Consider the following 17,445-nt stretch of genomic DNA (forward strand, 5'->3'; position numbering starts at 1 on the left):
ATATTGGACATGCTGTAAAGGCTGGAAGGAATCTGTAAATGTTACTTATTAATGGTCTCTATTATTAGAAGGAAAAAGGCTCGTGTTAAATTTTTCAAATTGGCAGTGCATTTAAAGCTGAAGCAAATTTGATTCTGCTGGCTGCACAGAAGTGAAATAGGTCATCACTACTATGGTGGGCTTTTTTCCTTCTTTGCTTTGACAACACTTTGCAAAGCTTGAAGAGAAAAATTACACACAGCTGTAGTATACTTACTTTAATTAAAGAAAAATCTATGTCTGTATAATCTAAGGGAAGGAAATAATAAAGCTGAGGAAACAAAAATATCTGCAGGCAACTTGGCTTTGGTAAAGTTACTTTGTATTGAAAATATATACTGTAATTGCCCAATAGAATGTAAAAAATTATTTATTTACTCTGTGATGAAGGCTGACCCACTTATTTCTGTCCCATGTTAAATGGTGAGGGGCATGAACACTATCTCCAGGTTAATATTTCACTGTTCTCCACATCTTTTTGTCCTTGTCAAATATTACACAGCTTCTCTGTATGGCTGAGCTTTTCTTGCTAGATGTGGTTAGGAGAGAAAATTAGTTTTGGTCCACGTCATGTAGACCTCCAAAAGAAAAGGCCTGAGGGGGAGATTTTATTTAGTAACCCTTTACAGCCCTGCACAGCAGTCAGGTGCCTCGGCACAGCCCCAGATGCCTCTGTGGAAGGCACGGGTTGGTGTGCAGAGGGCATCCCTCTGCTCCTGGACTGGCAGGGCTGGCTGCAGAGTCTGTGCAGCACTGCTGCTCTGGGGCTGTGCTCTCATCACACCCTGCAGGGTCTGCAGTGCCCTCTGGGCTCTGCTGTCACACACTGACCCAGCTCAGGGTTTATAATGCATAAAGAAATGGATGGGGTAGAGTATGGATGCAAGCAGCACAGCACTCCATGTCTACCTACATCCTCTACTAATTCTTTATATGGGATGGGTCCATTTCTTCTTTTCAGTCCCTGTGACCAGCAAAGGCTGTCTAGGTGACAGAGTAATGGAGTTCATTTGTTTCACAGAAGTGTGTTGCCTCTTGCCCACACAGGTTCCTGATGCTGCGAACATCAGGATATTAAGAGTGAATAGTGAAAGAGAATGGATGCACTCCATATTCCTGCAGACTGGTGGGTTGTGCAGGCAGTGGGCACTCAGCAGTCCTTAGCTTTAGGATGTCAGTGTTGGGATACACGTAGGAAGATGTTCCCAGACATCTTGTCTCTAGGCAGATATCCACATTAAATAAGGAAAGACCAGGAGGGAGAATAAGCTTGGAATTGCAAGTCTATGCTAGGCAATAAAAGCATGTGCTATTTGATACTTGGAGAGAATCCAATTTTGTTTTTCCCCCCTTGTACTGAAGGTGATGAGAAATGGTGAGCCTGGTTCTGTTCCCGCACCACAAAGTTTAAGATAAATATCTCCACACAGCTTGACTCCAGGGGCAGGTTTTCTGTCCCTACTTTGTTCTTTATGTTATGTTCAGGCTATTTGCAACTCCCTTTGACATTTTGCTAGCACTTCTATGGCTTTTCTTTCATCAGTATATATTTTTAAATTGCAGTGTTCTCCTTTTCCTCTTCTACGTCCCCCAGAGACATAAGCATCTGTGTTTTGCTAGACCTTTTGCTCTATGTTGGTTCCCTTCTGTCACAGGAGAATGTTGGGTGAAAAGAATACTACTACTTTGTCCCTGTGCTTTCTCCTATGTTGTGTCATTTTGTTCTGCCAGACAAACTATCTTTGATTTAGTGGGGTTGAAGTATGAGTGCATAATAGATTATCTGTCACAGGACCAAATCAATCATGGTTAACAGTGTATTGACAGGGCATATAGCAACTATCCTTGACCTGAGGTTTAAAGTACCTGTTGTCAACATCACGAGGTTCTTGCTCCTGCTTGGCATGAACTTTGAGGCAGAATATTCTTTATCAGCTCTTTTATTATATGTACTAGTTTTTTTGTCTGACCTTTTTTTTTTCTTTTTAACTAATATCGGCCTCCCTTTTCATTGTGCAGCAGAGAAGAACCTGGCTAGACAGCGCTCAGAGTTTTAAAAATAAAGAGAGAACTTCTTTTGATTCAAATAGAAGCCAGACTTTGAACACTGAGATAACTCTGAGATTTTCATTGTAGTTAGGCTGCCATTTAATTGCCCCGGCCAGGATATTTTATGTATTCATTTGTAGTACCTGTTTTTGGAGGGAAAGTATGGAATTATTTCTGTCCATTGTGGCAGTTCCTTTGCTCCTTTACTCACTTTAGGCATTTATGTTTCAGTATTTCTTTCCCACAGCCCTAGGCACTTGTAACAGCATCATTTAATGTTACAGCCAAATGTTCCTGCTGTTTGCTGTGTGGCAGCAGAGCTGCAATAGTTTCTGTTGCAGAAGGAGTCCTTGGCCTCCCCAGGGAGGGTGTTTTGGTGTCTGCCCCATGCTCCTGGTGACAGGGCCAGGCAGAATCGTTCCCTGGGCTGTGATGGGCAGGTGAGGTGGTGAGTGCTCTTGTTCCCAGTGCTAATGGTGCTTGTCTGAATTCAGAGATCCCGAGGGTGATTTGAGCATGTGAACATCCCTGCTGACCTTACTTAAGTTCAATATGTGCTTAAGTGCTGTGCTGAAGTGGGAGCTTATTTGGGGTCTCCATGCATCTTTACAAAGATGAAATGGTGATGTGGAGTAAGTAAAGTGATTACTGCCAAGTGAAAAGTAAAAGACTTGGAGGAATATTATTGATGTACTTTGCTACTTCAGGAGAAATGTATTTGGTCAGCTTCCAGGCAGGCAGTGTCTTTGCTGTGGTTTGGCTTGGGGTTTATGCACAAATGAAAATAAATTTTGCCTACAAACAATGGCACTAAACCTTCATCTCACTTATCAGGACACGCAGATATTCACACAAGAACGACCCAGCTTCTACCAGAATGGATTTTTCCTCATTGTTCCCTGTTTTATGGAAATGGGGGGTGTTTAGCCTGGAGAAAAGGAGGCTGAGGGGAGAATTATCATTCTCTACATCTGTCTGAAAGCAGGTTGTGAGGATGTGGGCCTTTGCCTCTTCTCACAGGTAACAAGTGACAGGATGAGAGGAGATGCCCTCAAGTTGTACCCAGAGAAGTTCTGATTGAGTGTAAGAAAAATTTCTTTACAGAAAGGGATGTAGAATATTGGAATACACTTCCCAGGGAAGTGGAGGAGGTGTTAAAAAATCATGTACATATGTCACGTGAGGTCATGGTTTAATGGTGAGCAGGGTGGTGGTACTGGGTTGGTGGTTTCTCTTGATGATCTTAAAGATCTTTTCCAACATGAGGGATTCTATGATTCCATCCAAATGCTTTCTTGCATTGTCTCCTAATCCAGACACACGAATGCCTTCTGCTTGCATAATTAATGATATCTTTTCTGCTCCTTATCTCCCAAACAGGAGGTTTGTCAAAGAAGAAGGAGAAATGTTTTCCTCTGTGGACCAGCCTGTAAATGCATGCTGTTGGCAAGGACAAGGTGGCAGTTTGCTTCCTGTTTTGGTCAGAAGTGAGGAAGTTTATGGTGAATCTTAACTCCTGCTCTTCTGTATTTGTTCCTTTTTCCTGTTTGATCTATGCAGGAAGCTCATAGTGGGATTGTGGTACTCACTGCAAGCTGCCTGGGAGAAAATAAAATTGTGTTCCCAAATTGTTGTCAGTTTAATCCTCAGAGCAAAGGCACAGCCAGGCACTGGAGGGTCGATCTGCACCATTTCTGCTGCTCCTGTTGGCAGTCACATTGCTGCATTCCCTGGCAGAAGGTGACACCGTGCCCTGTGGGACACTGACCTGGGGTGGGGGAGTGCCTGGCTGCTGAGTGACCACATCATGGGGTGCATCTGGAGCCCCACAGGATGTTTCAGATAACCACAGCCCAGCCTCCTACTGCTGTGAAAACTGGTGGAAACTCCGAGCTTTTCTCACTGCTTGAAAATGTGGAGATGTGAAATACATTTTGTACCCCCAGGTATTGCTGATTTACTGGTTTTTGTGGGAATTCTTGCAGGCATGCAAAAGGGTAATTATGTGAGCCATATTCCTAGAAAAGCTTCAGACATAATTCTATGGGGAAACAATATCAGGCACTATCAGTTGATTTGTATGTAGACATCTAAACAATAGATCATGCTTTAAGAGGATCGTATATTGCAAAACTGCAGGGTTCCAGCAGATTTATTTCTTGGGACAAAGCTGTGGAATTAAGTAATTCCGTGTCCTCCTGTGTTTTTCATTATATAAGTGCTTACCTTCTGCAGACAAAATTTTAAGGAACTTTGAGCATCACCCTACAAAGACTTCAGACTATCCTTTTGCCAAAAACTCCTAGCGAATGAACAAATTCAAAACAAAATATCAGTCATCATGGTAACCTGTAGTCAAGCATAGAAGAGTTGAACTGAAAACACAGGCAGACAAACTGCATTTTACACGCTTTGTATTCTTCTCATGGTGAGAATTTGAAGATACCCATCTGTTTGATTCTTTTTTTTTTCCCTTGCTGGATTGTGGTATCCATATATTCCTCATGTCCAGTCCAGCAGAACTGAAATATAGACCTGGCTCTGTGTGAGAGCTGTGATGGATTTTATAACTATATTCCAAAGTTTCACATTTCAGTGTGCCAGACCAGGGAACTGCATCTCCATTTCAGAAAAAAAAACAAGCTCACAGTGTGCCTGCTGTGTGATTTGTGTGCCAGTCACACCTCTCATCACCGTGTTCAGCAACAGGCAGTGCACTCCTGTATTTTGCTTGGCTCAAATCTGAGGAAAGCCATCTTACAAGAAAGTGTTTAAAGATTTTATTAATGCATTTATTATGGTACAGCGTTGGATTATCACCTGCAGGAGCCCAAATGTGAAAACAGTTTTGTGACATCCAAGTAGCACAGCAACAACATAGAGATGGACCTCAAGAGGAAAACCCTGATCATTGTTTATAGTAAATATCAAACAAATAAATGGCTATTGGAGGACAAACAGGTGATATTGTCAGGAATGGTAGTGACCTTTGTTTTGTTTTGGACAAAATAATGAAGTCCTTATTCCCTTACATCTGTATAACACAAAGAACAGGTATAAAATACTCAGGTCTGAGCTTACTACTTCTTTACAGTGACATAACCTGATACTTTTTATCCTCTCTTCCTTTAGCTAAGGTGGTTATGGTATTGATAAAAGTATTGTATTGATACAAGTAACTGAAACAACCCTAAAAACAGAGACTGATGCAACTGACAACAAAAGATTCCTCTCCTGTGCCCAAAGAACTGTTCACAATAATCATTATTCTTCTTTGCATGATACCTGACTGAATATACCTGAATAGCAGGGCATTGCTATTGTTAGATGTTTATTACTGTTTATTGTTGTTTATTATGAATATTAGATATTTATCTATTATTAGACATTTACTGTTAGATATTTACTGTTATCAGACATTTTTCCAGTATTAGATGTTTATTAGATTATTTTATTAGATATGTAACTATTATTCAATGTTTATAATGAGATATTTATATTGATAGTTGTTTACTCATGTTAGATCTCAGGATCTCCTATGGTCTGGTCTGGTTGGGAAGATCCCGAGGTGTGTCTCTGTTAAAAGTCTCTTTTCCCCAACCCAGCAGCCGAAGAAGGAGTCGAGGAGTCTTTGGTTGTCGTTCTCAAGGTTGTTTATTATTTCTTTATCTCAGACATTTCCTGTCTGGCCTGCCAAGGTCTGTTCTGCAGGTCAGTCTGACGCACACACTCCACCTCTCGGGATGGTGCTATCTTTTATAGTAAAAACTACGTGTACTATGTTTACAATTATGTTCCAATACCTATCCCCTATGTTAGACAGTGACTTTCTACTCTAAACCAATCTGTGAATGCCAACATCATCCTGAACATGGATGCCAGGGAGAAGAAAGAAGAAGGACAGAGCACACCCAAATCCCTCCATCTTGGAACCCCTGACTCCCATGTACAGAATTCCAAAGCCCCCCTGTATCATGCACCAAAAATTTTTCCCTTTACCCTGTGATTGCTACTACTATGCTACTTAAACTTTTGTGACTTGTAATTCTTCACATAAGGTTGGTAATTTGTTCCGTGAGTTGAGATCAAATTCCCAGGTGTCTTTGGCTTCCTGCCAGGGTCTCCAAGGCCCTGCCAGGGCTTTGAGACATCCAGGGCATCCTGAGAGATGTCCTAGGTTCCGACAGTTAGATACTTATCTATTATTAGTAAATATTTACAATAGAGACTTGACAAGGTAATGGACTTGTCGAGCCTCTACAGAGAGGAAATGATGCCTCAGGTTTCAGCTTTTCTGTTTTTCACATTCTGGGCTGCTTTAGTGTGTGGGTCTGGGCTTCACATGAGGGCATGGTGAGCTCTGTGCACAGAGCAGGGAGACAAAACAATTCCTGCTCCAGCTGGGCACCAAGGACAAATGATCCCAATCTCAGCCCAAGAGCACAAACCCCGTGGGCTGCAGAGAGAAAAACAAGCAGGATGGGACTGCAGGGGCTGCAGCTGGAACTGGACACTGAACTGCAATGTGCACATGGAGCAGAGCTGGTCCCAGGGAGAGACCCCGGCAGCGCTCGTGCATTTTGGGACCATTTGGGTTCATCTTGGGTGCAGCCCTGGCTGGGCTCTGGTGCTGCCCAAGGTGGATCCATGGAGGAGATCCTTGGAATGAATCCCTGCTTTGTTCTGTAGCTCTGCCCAGCCTCCGTTCTAGGACAGCCTGCACAAGGCATCAAGGTAGATGCAGGATGTTTTAAATTTTCAGAGAAAATGTTTTTAATGTTACTTTTTAATGCAACAGTCAAACAGCTGCTTCTTTTCATTGCTATGAAGGTAAATGAGAGCCTGGTGGAGGTTTCAGGAGAGAGGAAGAAGTGGATGCTTTGTATAAGTAATGCCACTGGCTGGGGTTAGGACAGAGGTGGTGGAAATGCACGCATAGTTACAGGAGGACATGAGCAAAAGACAAAAAAATGGTTTCCAGAAATCACAATTTTTTTGTTACAGGATTTTTTTCAGATGCTCTCAAAAGTTTTGGCACCGGTTGCTGTTGCAAAGAGGATGGTGTGTTAGGTCTCAGATTTAACCCAGAATTTATCTATTTCTTTTAATACTGGAGTTATCCAAGAACTGGAATATAGGCTGGTTTTTTCAGTTACTTGTTTTTCAGCATTTCCTCATCATGTGTCACTGATGACCTGTTCTGTTGTTGGTTCCCTTGTTGTCTATTCACTAATAATAATCTCACAAGAGACTTCAACCTCATTTTCGAAATGAATTCCATGATTGCTGAACTTCACCTATGTATGAAATACTAATGCACCTCCTTCCCTTCACTCCAGCTCCTCGGACATCTGCTTGTTCCTTCCATGACATTCATTGTCACACTGCCTCTTCCAGCCACCAGCATTTCTGCTGAGTTCAGAGCACTCTCACCAGCTCACATCTCAGGACTTGGGTGTGACCATGTGCTTCTTTCCCAATAGCTTCCCTGCAGGGTTGTGTTTCCATACAGTCCCTTTTGATTATTATTATTGGTACATCTTTGATAATGGTGCCACTGCTGAAAGAAAACATTCAGCAGGATCATTTGCTCAATTGAAATGCTTGTTGAGCATGAAATGCTTGTGCTTGTTGAGCACAAAAGAAGTGAGATTGCCAAGGACATGAATAAATGCTGATCCTTCTCAGACTTAGGGAACTACTGAAATGCTGCTCCTTTATCATCCTTGGGGTTTGGGGGGAGAGGTTTGGATTGTTGAGAGATTTTGTGCTTTGGTTGGGCTTTGGGGATATGGTGATATTCTGCTAGTCCTGAAGGAGCAATCAACTGATGTTCCCAGATTTTCTTTCTGGTTTCTGACCCAGAAAGGCGACTCCTTCGTTGAGTAGATGTGCATGGGACAGGGAGAGCTGCAATGAGCGTGGTGAGCAGAAGGAGCTGAAGCACCGGAGTCAGAGGAGCTGATCTGGAAGGACCTCACTGTACATCTGTGAGTGCACGGCCTCACTGCCTGCTAAGGCACTGCCTCGGAGCCCAGGGAAGCTCGTGGGAAACCATCCTTGCTCAGCTTGTCCCATTGTTTCAAGGACCTGTGGTGGGCTTGGGGGTTTTATTTTGTGTTACTCAATGCTGCTGTTCTGCTATGGTTGAGCATTCTTTGTGATTAACACCACCTGCTCAAGTTTTCTGAGCATGGTGGAATTCCAGGCTGGTTACACAGAAGCAATGTGGGCTGCTGCGCTTCCTGGCATAAGGTCTACTAGTGGAGAGATGTGAGAAGATGAGAAAAGGCTTTGGGGTCTTTCCTTTTTCTGTGGTGGTTAAATGCCAAGGCTTTCAATAACTTCAGTTCCAGCTGGGTCGCTGGGATTCTGAACTATGTACTTCAGCGTAGCTTATGGATTTTAAACCTGTCACATTGTACTCTTATTATAGATACGGTCTTGCACTTGCAAGCTGTTTTCTTGATCTTTTGCCAGCAAGGCTTTTGTAGCGGTCCTTGGAAGATATACCATAGCAGTTCCCTTTTATAATATCTATCATTAACACTTCTTTGGCATCTCGAAGCATTTCTTCTTTGCTGGAGATTGGAGCAGTTGATTAAGCAGCCTTTTGCTGTCCTCAGGCAATTTCTCAGTTTTCCACCTTGTTTCAAATCTACTTTTCTAGCAAAGGTCCTGAAAAAAGGTTGTGCCAGGGCAACTGCAGCCCTTACCTTCATGGTAATAATAAACTGTTTGAAAAATTTCAATCAGGCCAAAGCAGAGAGACAGCTTTAATGAGGATTTGTAGTGACCTTCTGTTTCATAGTAGGTGGATTCTGGCACATTGTCAATTTTAATTCTTACTGATCTTCCTGTGGCTTTTGATAGCAGAGATCATAAGTTTCTCTTAAAATACCTGTAGAAGCTCCTGAGCCCTGTGGGCTCTGTTCTGACATTGCTTCATTAGTATTTGCCTCAGTGGTGCCAGTTTGTCACTGTAAATATCTCATCTTCTGATATTGCCCCTGTGAACTGCCAGGTTCCCCAGGGCTATGAATTGGGCGTGTCCCTGGGAATCCTCTATGTATATGTGAACTACAGCTTGCATTCTCGAAACTCGTACACATTATAATCACCTGCAGAGAGGGCCATTGTGTTTATTTCTTACAACTATTTCTGTGTATATGACAACAGAACTCGCCTGCCAAAGTGCACACTGTAAAAGGTTGCAAAGTAAATGCAAACAAAAATGGGCTTCTGGTTGTCTATTATTTCATTTTTATTGAATCACATTGTTTTGGTTTCGATTGGTTTTCTTAAATTACAGAAGGTATGGGGATGAGATTTAGTTTCTGGCTAGTCATGTAATGCTGGGGAGGTGTTTCTGGGTGCCAGTAGGCAGCAGGGGCTGGCTGCTGTTACTGGTTTGGATAATGATAAGACTTGCTGATGGAAAATCAGCAACTTATTACTAAATCATCACTTTTTCTTGTCTAGCAGAATTTGACTTAAGGACCATGTGTTAGAGGCGTCTGCCCAATCCTTTAGAAAAATTAAAAAATGAAGATTTTTGATTTCTTGTGTAGGGGGAACTTTTTGTACTGATTTTCTTATTCTTTTTTTCTTGACTCCTAGTTATTTTTCTAGTGGTAGAGTTAATCTCATATTGAATGTATCTATAGATAAAAAGCTACCACCGGGCTTGATATCGTCACTGGAGTTTTATCGGTGGAGAGACAGAATATACCTGTGTCATGATTTATTTTACCCTAAGAAGGCTTCTACAGATTTAACTATAGTTTTGAGGCTGTGAGTCCATACAAGGTTATGGTCTAAAGAGATGTAGGCTTGGGAAAGAAAAGCACAAAAAAACAAAATGTCAAGGAGCAAAAAGTCAGTGGGGCCCACAGTCCCATTGCCTGTGTGGGCAGTGCTCGGTGTCAGAGACCTTTGAGCAGCACTACTGGTGTTCACCTTGCCCACCCAGAGTATGTGGGCACACAGTGGTGGTGATTGGGAGTGGGGCTGATCCCTAATTGGTCCCTAATTGATCCCTAATTGGCTGCAGCTGTGCAGCACAGATGAATGCTATTGAAGGTGAGGAGCCATGGAGTGCCCAGGGGTGCTGCCCAACCCCACAGGGAGCAGAGGGCACACAGGGGCCCTGCACCAACAGCAGGGCACTAAAGGGGGCTGAAGGACACAAGGAGCAGACATTTGCAGCCTTCTGAAGTGCTCTGGTGTTACTCTGTGTGGGCAGATGCCTGAAGCCTTCTGATGAGGTGAGGTGTTATTGTGTTTGGGCAAATGCTTAAAGCTTTCTGAAATTGTGTGGTGGTGTGCTGTATTGTGGCACGTGTGCTGCGACAAGAGAGTGCAGCACATCTGTAGGAGGCTCCTTCTGAGGACTGAGTTAATAAAGTGGTTAGATTGCCTTCTTTTGGGGAGATACTTTTGAAGGTAAGGGAAGAGATATGGGGGAATTGGTTCCCTGAAGGGCTGCAGTGTTGCACTGCAGAGTGCCCAGAATGTCAGAGGAGCTCTGCCGGGATTTCTTTTTGTTTGTGCCACACGGGCAGTGCTTTCATAACAGAGTGTGTCAGAGCTCCTGGTTCATGGTATCCACTCAACCAGCCCTCTTAGGAGCAAGGTTGTTAGTAATTTACCTTTTGGCTCAGTGTCTACATCCTCAAACTGTACTCACCTGTTTGGATCATATCTCACTTTGAAATGATTTCTAAGTTCTCTTATTCACAACCGCTGTGGATTTAGTTGTGGGCGCTCAATCTGACAGGGATTATGAATTGGAGTCCACCACCACCACAGTTCACAGTCCAGGGTATTAAAGTGACCTGAAATCAATAGTGGTTTACATTATAATGTGCCTGCCTCTGATCTGCAAACTGAAGAATGGGCACATCACCTGGATGGGCCCCTGTAGCTTTCAGCAGAGGGTGAGATGGCAAAAAAAAAAGAAAGTTGAACTTTGCTTAACAGGATTTGGAACATCTCACAGAGATGTGCTCTTTTTTTGACAGCTTGCATGATTGTTTTCTGTATTTCATTTATATTGAGTTTGAATGTATTTCTAATTTTAGTGGTTTCTTCAGATTTTGTAATTTTGTGTGGTTTTGCCACTTATCTCAAATTGCTATCAGGTGTAATTATTGCACTGTTTTCCTAAGTACAAATGAAAATGCTAACTAAAACCAAGACAACAACCCTGCTATTCCGTATGAGACAATTTCTGTGTTTAATACCTTGCTTCTAGTCAGTTATTGTACAGCTCTTATCTGTGTAATTCACTGTTCTGTCTCCACCAGTGGTCAGAAAGGACAAGGCAGCAGCTGACTTAAATACACATCTAGAAATTGCTTAATGGTTTCAAATTACTTTTTCTGTTTCTAGTTTTATCTAGCTGGCTTTTAATTCCTTGTTGCCTAATTAAACCCAAAGAAATGGTAGTATCTGATGCTTTCGTTTAAAAAAAAGTTATATTTGCTAGTAGAACATTATCAGATTAGAAGAATGGATAGTAATTTCATTAGATTTGGAATAGACTCTATAAACTAGTGCTGCTTCTTCTGAGATTTCCTAAAGGGTGAATGTTGTAAATGTTCTTACATAACAACAGTTTGATAACATAAATTATTAGAAACATGCCAGTGTTTCTACTTCTGCCAAACAACGCTGTGTGTGTTTGGTTTGGATTGTTTTTAGTTTCTCAGCCTCGCCCAGCTGGGTGAGTTTCCAGAAACCCCTGTGAATGCTGTGACAGGTGGCAGGGAATTCCCTCTCAGCCCTGGGATGTGGCTGCCTGAACCCATAGGTATGCTTTGTTTTCAAGGGCTGCCTTACTGTTCTTTCCTGTCCTTGTTTTTGATGAATCTGAGGCACTGTGACCATCAGATAGCATTGTTGAGCTGTAATGTTTAGGTCGTGTTTGTTTCCATGAAGTAGAAAGACAGCATCAAACCTTATCACCTAACTTACATATTCCCAGCACAGCTCCCCTCCCCCAGGGGCTGTACTGGCTTTGTGTTAAATAGCATATTGATTACAAGATTACAGCATTTTGTACCTAGAAAGTGAACGGTCATGGGCTTTTACATTTCAATTGCCTGTTTATCTCTGTGGAAAATTGTACAGATTCACAGAGGAACTGCTTGGGGCAGCACAGCGTGGGGGGAAATGACTGAGACAAAGAGGCAGCTCTGTGCTCTTTGGGGGCCGTGTACCTCCGTGTGTGAACATCAGTGCAGCAGAAAAGGTGTCAAGGCTTTGCCTGTGTTGTTACCCGTGCAAAAGGTGGAGTGTCTTCTTTCCTTCCTCTTGTGCTCCAGCCACTGAGGATGATGTGGGAAACACCAAGGGTTTCTCCATCCAGGACGCAGTACGTGCAGTCGTGAAGTGTCCTGTGCAGGGCAAGTGGCACTGTGTCTCCAGTGGCTGCAGCCATTTCCTAGGGAAAAACCATGACAGGGGTTAAAGTCAGCTCCAGCATGTTTTATCACTAACTGCATGAAGGTATTTCCCCCGTGAATGTTGATTCACTCCTGCGTGTGTGGTGGGTGTCTGCTCAGGATCACTGCAGAGCCCTTTGGAGAACCACACCAAACTGCAGTATGAAAATAGCAAAGGGAAATTACTGCTCAGATGGTATCCACTGTGTTAGTTCCTTCAAATGAAATTTAGGAGTCCAACTATGTGTGTAATTAGTCTGCAGAACTGATTTCTGGTATTTGATATCCTGGTATCAACACCAGGGATTGTTAAAAAACAATTGCTGGTCTTCGATGCAGCTCTAGTTTTGTTTGCATTATAGCAGCAGCACCTCTTTAGAGAAAGGCAGCAAAGTCACTAGCTGTTAACATACTAGAAAGAAAAGCTTCATTTAGGAATTTTGTGAGTGAGAGACATTCAAAGAATGTCCCAGTATCATCAATCTCACCATTACTGCTTTGCCACATCTAGAAATCTGGAGAATGTAGAATTAATTGAGTCCGAGTTAGGACTTTGGGCAAAGTCAAAGAGAGAATTGGGCATAGTAAAATCCTGATGCTGACCTTACTCAGGAACTCAGCCTCAGCCTGCTCAGTCCACACTGCCTCTGCACTGAAAAGCTGAGCTTCTTCATTATGCAACATTTCTTTTAATTCTCCTCGAATGTTACATACACAGTGATTATATAAAACAATAAGTGCATCTCCTAGATATGCTCAAAATAAAAATATTTATTTATAATGTTTTGAAATATCTGAAATTCATCTCTCCAGACATCATCTGCTGATTTTCAGAGCGATATTAGTAACAGAATATTTTTAAATATCTCAGATTACCCATTCAAGTCAGACCAAATGTGAAACAGGTACTTGACAATATTATATCAAGAGTCAGCTGTGAAGTTATCAAACTGGGGAAACTTGAATTTCCTTGACAGATGCTGTACTAAAATCTTGATTGGTTTTCATGCACCTAATGCCAAAAACCAAAATAAAGGCTGATTAAAAACAAAAAAAAAAGCTGAAAGTTATAAATTTTTTGTGGTTTTATGTGCATAATCTATGTCATCAGGTAAGTTGTGCAAAAATCGAGGCAGAGGAGGTTTTACAGAGCTATTGAGGGGAAGAGCTGTGTTCTGATTGCACGGAATTACCTGGATGCCAGCATGTAAAGATTTGGGGTGTTTTTAAATACAGTATGTTAAACCAGACTGAATCCTTTTTCTGCTGCAAGGTGGCTAAGGGTATTTTATTTTGGAAGGACTCCACAAAGTAATTATTACCCAGTTCTGTAACTGTTATAGAATGTAGGAAACTCTGAGAAAATAATAATTAAAATTTTAAATGTGTGGGTTTTGGGAGGGTTATTTTTTTTCCCTCTGAGAAAATGCAGTTGTTCAAATACCTGCTAATTAGACTAGGGATGGTCTATATTAGATTACCTTCTCCCCCTTCCCAATGTATTTGAAAAGTATGTTTCAAATTATTTACAGTCTTGAATTGGTGAGATATTCCCAAACGTTTCTCTGACTTTTTTTTTTTCCTGCTGTTGCCTCAGATTTAATATAATTAGTTCTCTCATTTTCATTAGATCACTCAAGCTGATATATATATCCTAAATGAAATATTATTTCAAATTTAACTATTACTTAACCCAGGAAGGTCTGATATTTATTTTGGTGTTTTAAATCCCCATCTTATGCATTTGAAACATGTGGGGTTAGATTTGTAACGATACCTTATTGATGTCCTTTTATCATTATTATTTGGTGTTCTTTTTATCAAAGACATTTTGTGGCATTGTATGGCATTTTACTATCCTTTTTAACTGTTGTTGGGCTTTTTTTGACCTCTGATCATATTTTTAGACTTACTCTGAATATATACCCAAGCAGTGCACAGCACTGTTGAATCTGTACTGTTCTCCTGACTCTGGATTGGTTTTTCTCTGATTCTGGAGTTGTGGTTTGTTTTTTGGTTTTTTTCCCTGAGGATTCCCTCTCCTCCTTTGTCAGTCTGGTCCCTGTCACACCTTATGGCGAGTAGGAAATAATCCTACCACTAAGATGAGGATATCCAATCTCTTATTTTTCCTCCCATGATCACAGCAGTCTCCCTTAGTAGCTAAATGTTTTGTCCTGTCAACTCTTTTGCAGATCAGGTTATTAAGGAGTAGAATATTGATTATTTAGGATGAGGTTTTTAAAGCTTGCCTAGAGGGTTGCGGTGTCCAATTAGAAATTAATGACTTAGAGGCAGCTTTGAAAATCCCACCTGTAGAGTTGAAGCTTTCAAATGAGTCTGAAGTTAAGAGCCATAATGAGTGCACAAATGGTGTGATATTTTCCTGTGACTGGGAGAAGTGTTAAATAGCAGCTCTCTATCTTCATGTCAAATAATTAAGGAAGTTAACAGAAGTAGACTTCTGAGGAGTAAACTGCTCCTATTTTCCTTGGAGCAGGCTAACAGTCAGTTATTTAAAACTACTAAGGCACACTGCAGCCCTGGTAATGACAAGTTTTGTCTAGAAAATCATGTTATATTTGTTTGCTAAAATAGTTAATCACAAACTTTGACATAAGCCTAGAGCAAGATTAAAGCAGGGAACAGAGATGTAGATATTTTTTTTTTCTGATGGAGAAAGTGAAAAAATAATCTTAAGTTATTTTTAGGATGTAAAAGTAATAGTAGATCAGCCATAAGAATAAAACTAAAGTATGGTTCTGTGTGCCAAAGATGCTTTTTTTCTTTTTTTAATGATTCCAAGGGTATGGCAGGTGAATCCATTTAGCAGGTCTAATGACTGGAAAGTGGAATGTTTTTCAAATAGCATGGATGAAACGATCTGTAGCCCATCAGCCTACAGCTGGAATGATGTCATACATGGTTATGCTTTAATTCTTCCTGCATTGCTAAAGGCAGAATGGGGTCTGTAATATCCCCTGACTGCCTTGTTGAATGCAAATCCTTGAGCTGGAAATGGAGAGTGTTCCCTTTCTCCACATGACTAATGTTAATTTCTTTAGCAGAAAAAAATTTAATAAGTCTCTCTAATGGTAAATTACCATTTATTGTAAATGTGCCACATAAAGGAAGTAATAAGTCATTATTATTGACCTATTACTGGTCTTTCTGTTTTACCTCTAATTAAATAAAAATGTGCACTTTCTTTGAGTTAATATACTTTTTGTTTGAATATCCTTTTTTCAGTCCAGAACTGGTAAAGATACTTCAACACACTGTAGTAATCACAACTTCCTCTTAGATTTTGCTTAAGCTGGGGGTGAAGTTTTGTCCCTAGCTGTTCTTTAATTGGATCCCCCCCACCACATTTCTCTCTTTTGGAGGCTTCTATTCCCAGTATTTTATTGGACTCTTCTCGTCACTTGTTTGCTTCTCGAGCACAAATGTGGGAGCTCTTCCTGTGGGGAGATAGTAGTACTGAGCTTCCAACTTCACACTGATAACTTCAAATATGTTAGTGCTTGAAAGAATGGGTTAGAATACAGAAAACTAAGAGGAATTCTAAAGGAAAGCCAGAAATGTGCAGGGTGTGAGTGATGTTCTGGTGTGACTGGTGGAACAGCTGAATGATTGAGCTGGTGGAGTAGTGTGTGTCATGCAGTGTGAGAAAGGAGCCACACTTCTCTGGGTTTGGCACATTTGTGCATGTACAGAGAAGTGCCAGGAGGGTAGGAGCTATCCCAGAATAGGCTCAGGGGTTGAGATCAACATCTGGGATCCTAGAGGCAAAGTATTCTCAAAAAGTCATTAAAACCAGCTATGAGTCTTAGGTGTGTTTGGGTTGTTTTGGCTTTTTTTCCTCCCTGAGGTCAGAATTTCTTTCTGCCTAACAGGACAGGGCTAGCATGAAGAATCACAGGAACTGCTGTGTCATTTGATACTCAGCCTGGGGGAAAGGAGCTGGAAAGACTGGACTTGAACCTTGTTAGGTAAGGATAGCATTGAACATGACCTCTTACAGCCTAAGCAAAGGTGTGAGAGCTGTGCTAGAAGGTGAGCAGGTTTAGCAAACCCTGTGTCCGACCACATTAGCCTGCATGAAGGAGGAGGTGCACAACTCTGTGTGCCAGAACTGCAGCTCTGACTAAGTGTTCTCAGTCCAGCATTTAAGGTGCTCTCTCTGTGGGCTCAGGTTTTTCTCTGGACTTCAAGTGGTTTACTACTTTTGAATCCCACTGTCAAATAGCGAGTTCCTCCATGCATTGCAGACAGCAGACTCTGAAATCTGAATTCCCTCCTTGGGATCAGAAGCCTAGAAGTTAAACGCCATTGCCTGTTCTTTTTAGAGCCCTGTGTCTTTATTGGACATCCCTAATCCCAAGTGAGTAGCCAGAGTGCAAAGGCAATATGTTGCTCGTGTCTCTTCAGTGATCCTGTTGCAATAATTGTCACTAGGGATACTCCAGGGTCACCCTTGTTCACCCAAACTGTAATGTTGGCAACAACACTGTAATGGAAGTGTGGGCAAATCTTTGCTTTGTAGCTCTGCTAACTCCAGTTTAAATGTGCTGGTGTGAAATAACTGCACCCAATTTATTGCAGTATGATGGAAATGTACCCACTGAAAATTGATCTTTAGCTAATGGTAATGAATATGTTAATAAGTGTTGATACTTTTTAAGTAAAAATTGAAAAGTGAGGACAGTCTTTGTTCTTCAGTGTACATGACTAATCCCACTAAACTTGACTCAGTAATAGCTCTCTAGTTCATTGGCCTTTTTTTAAGAATAGATATTAAGTTGAGGAAGTCAAAAAACACTGCTGTTCTTGAAAGAGCATTGCTGAAGGGCATTGCTGCCCGAGGGCTCAAGGTTCTCCTAGGCTGTTGTGATCCAGGTAGGGATGG

The 17,445-nt window shown here is 41.5% G+C and overlaps 1 long non-coding RNA gene across 2 annotated transcripts in view; it reads left to right on the plus strand.

Annotated features, from left to right (window-relative positions):
* The first annotated feature begins 10,206 nt into the window (after window positions 1–10,206).
* Window positions 10,207–17,445, plus strand: part of LOC135303837 (uncharacterized) — a 28,084-nt gene continuing 20,845 nt past the window's right edge. For both annotated transcript variants that reach the window (XR_010365228.1, XR_010365227.1), the window contains exons 1-2: window positions 10,207–10,355; window positions 16,433–16,528. This is a non-coding gene — a long non-coding RNA (uncharacterized LOC135303837). The remainder of the gene's footprint in view (window positions 10,356–16,432; window positions 16,529–17,445) is intronic.

Source organism: Passer domesticus, chromosome 6 (assembly GCF_036417665.1).
Source record: "Passer domesticus isolate bPasDom1 chromosome 6, bPasDom1.hap1, whole genome shotgun sequence".
NCBI lineage: Eukaryota > Metazoa > Chordata > Aves > Passeriformes > Passeridae > Passer > Passer domesticus.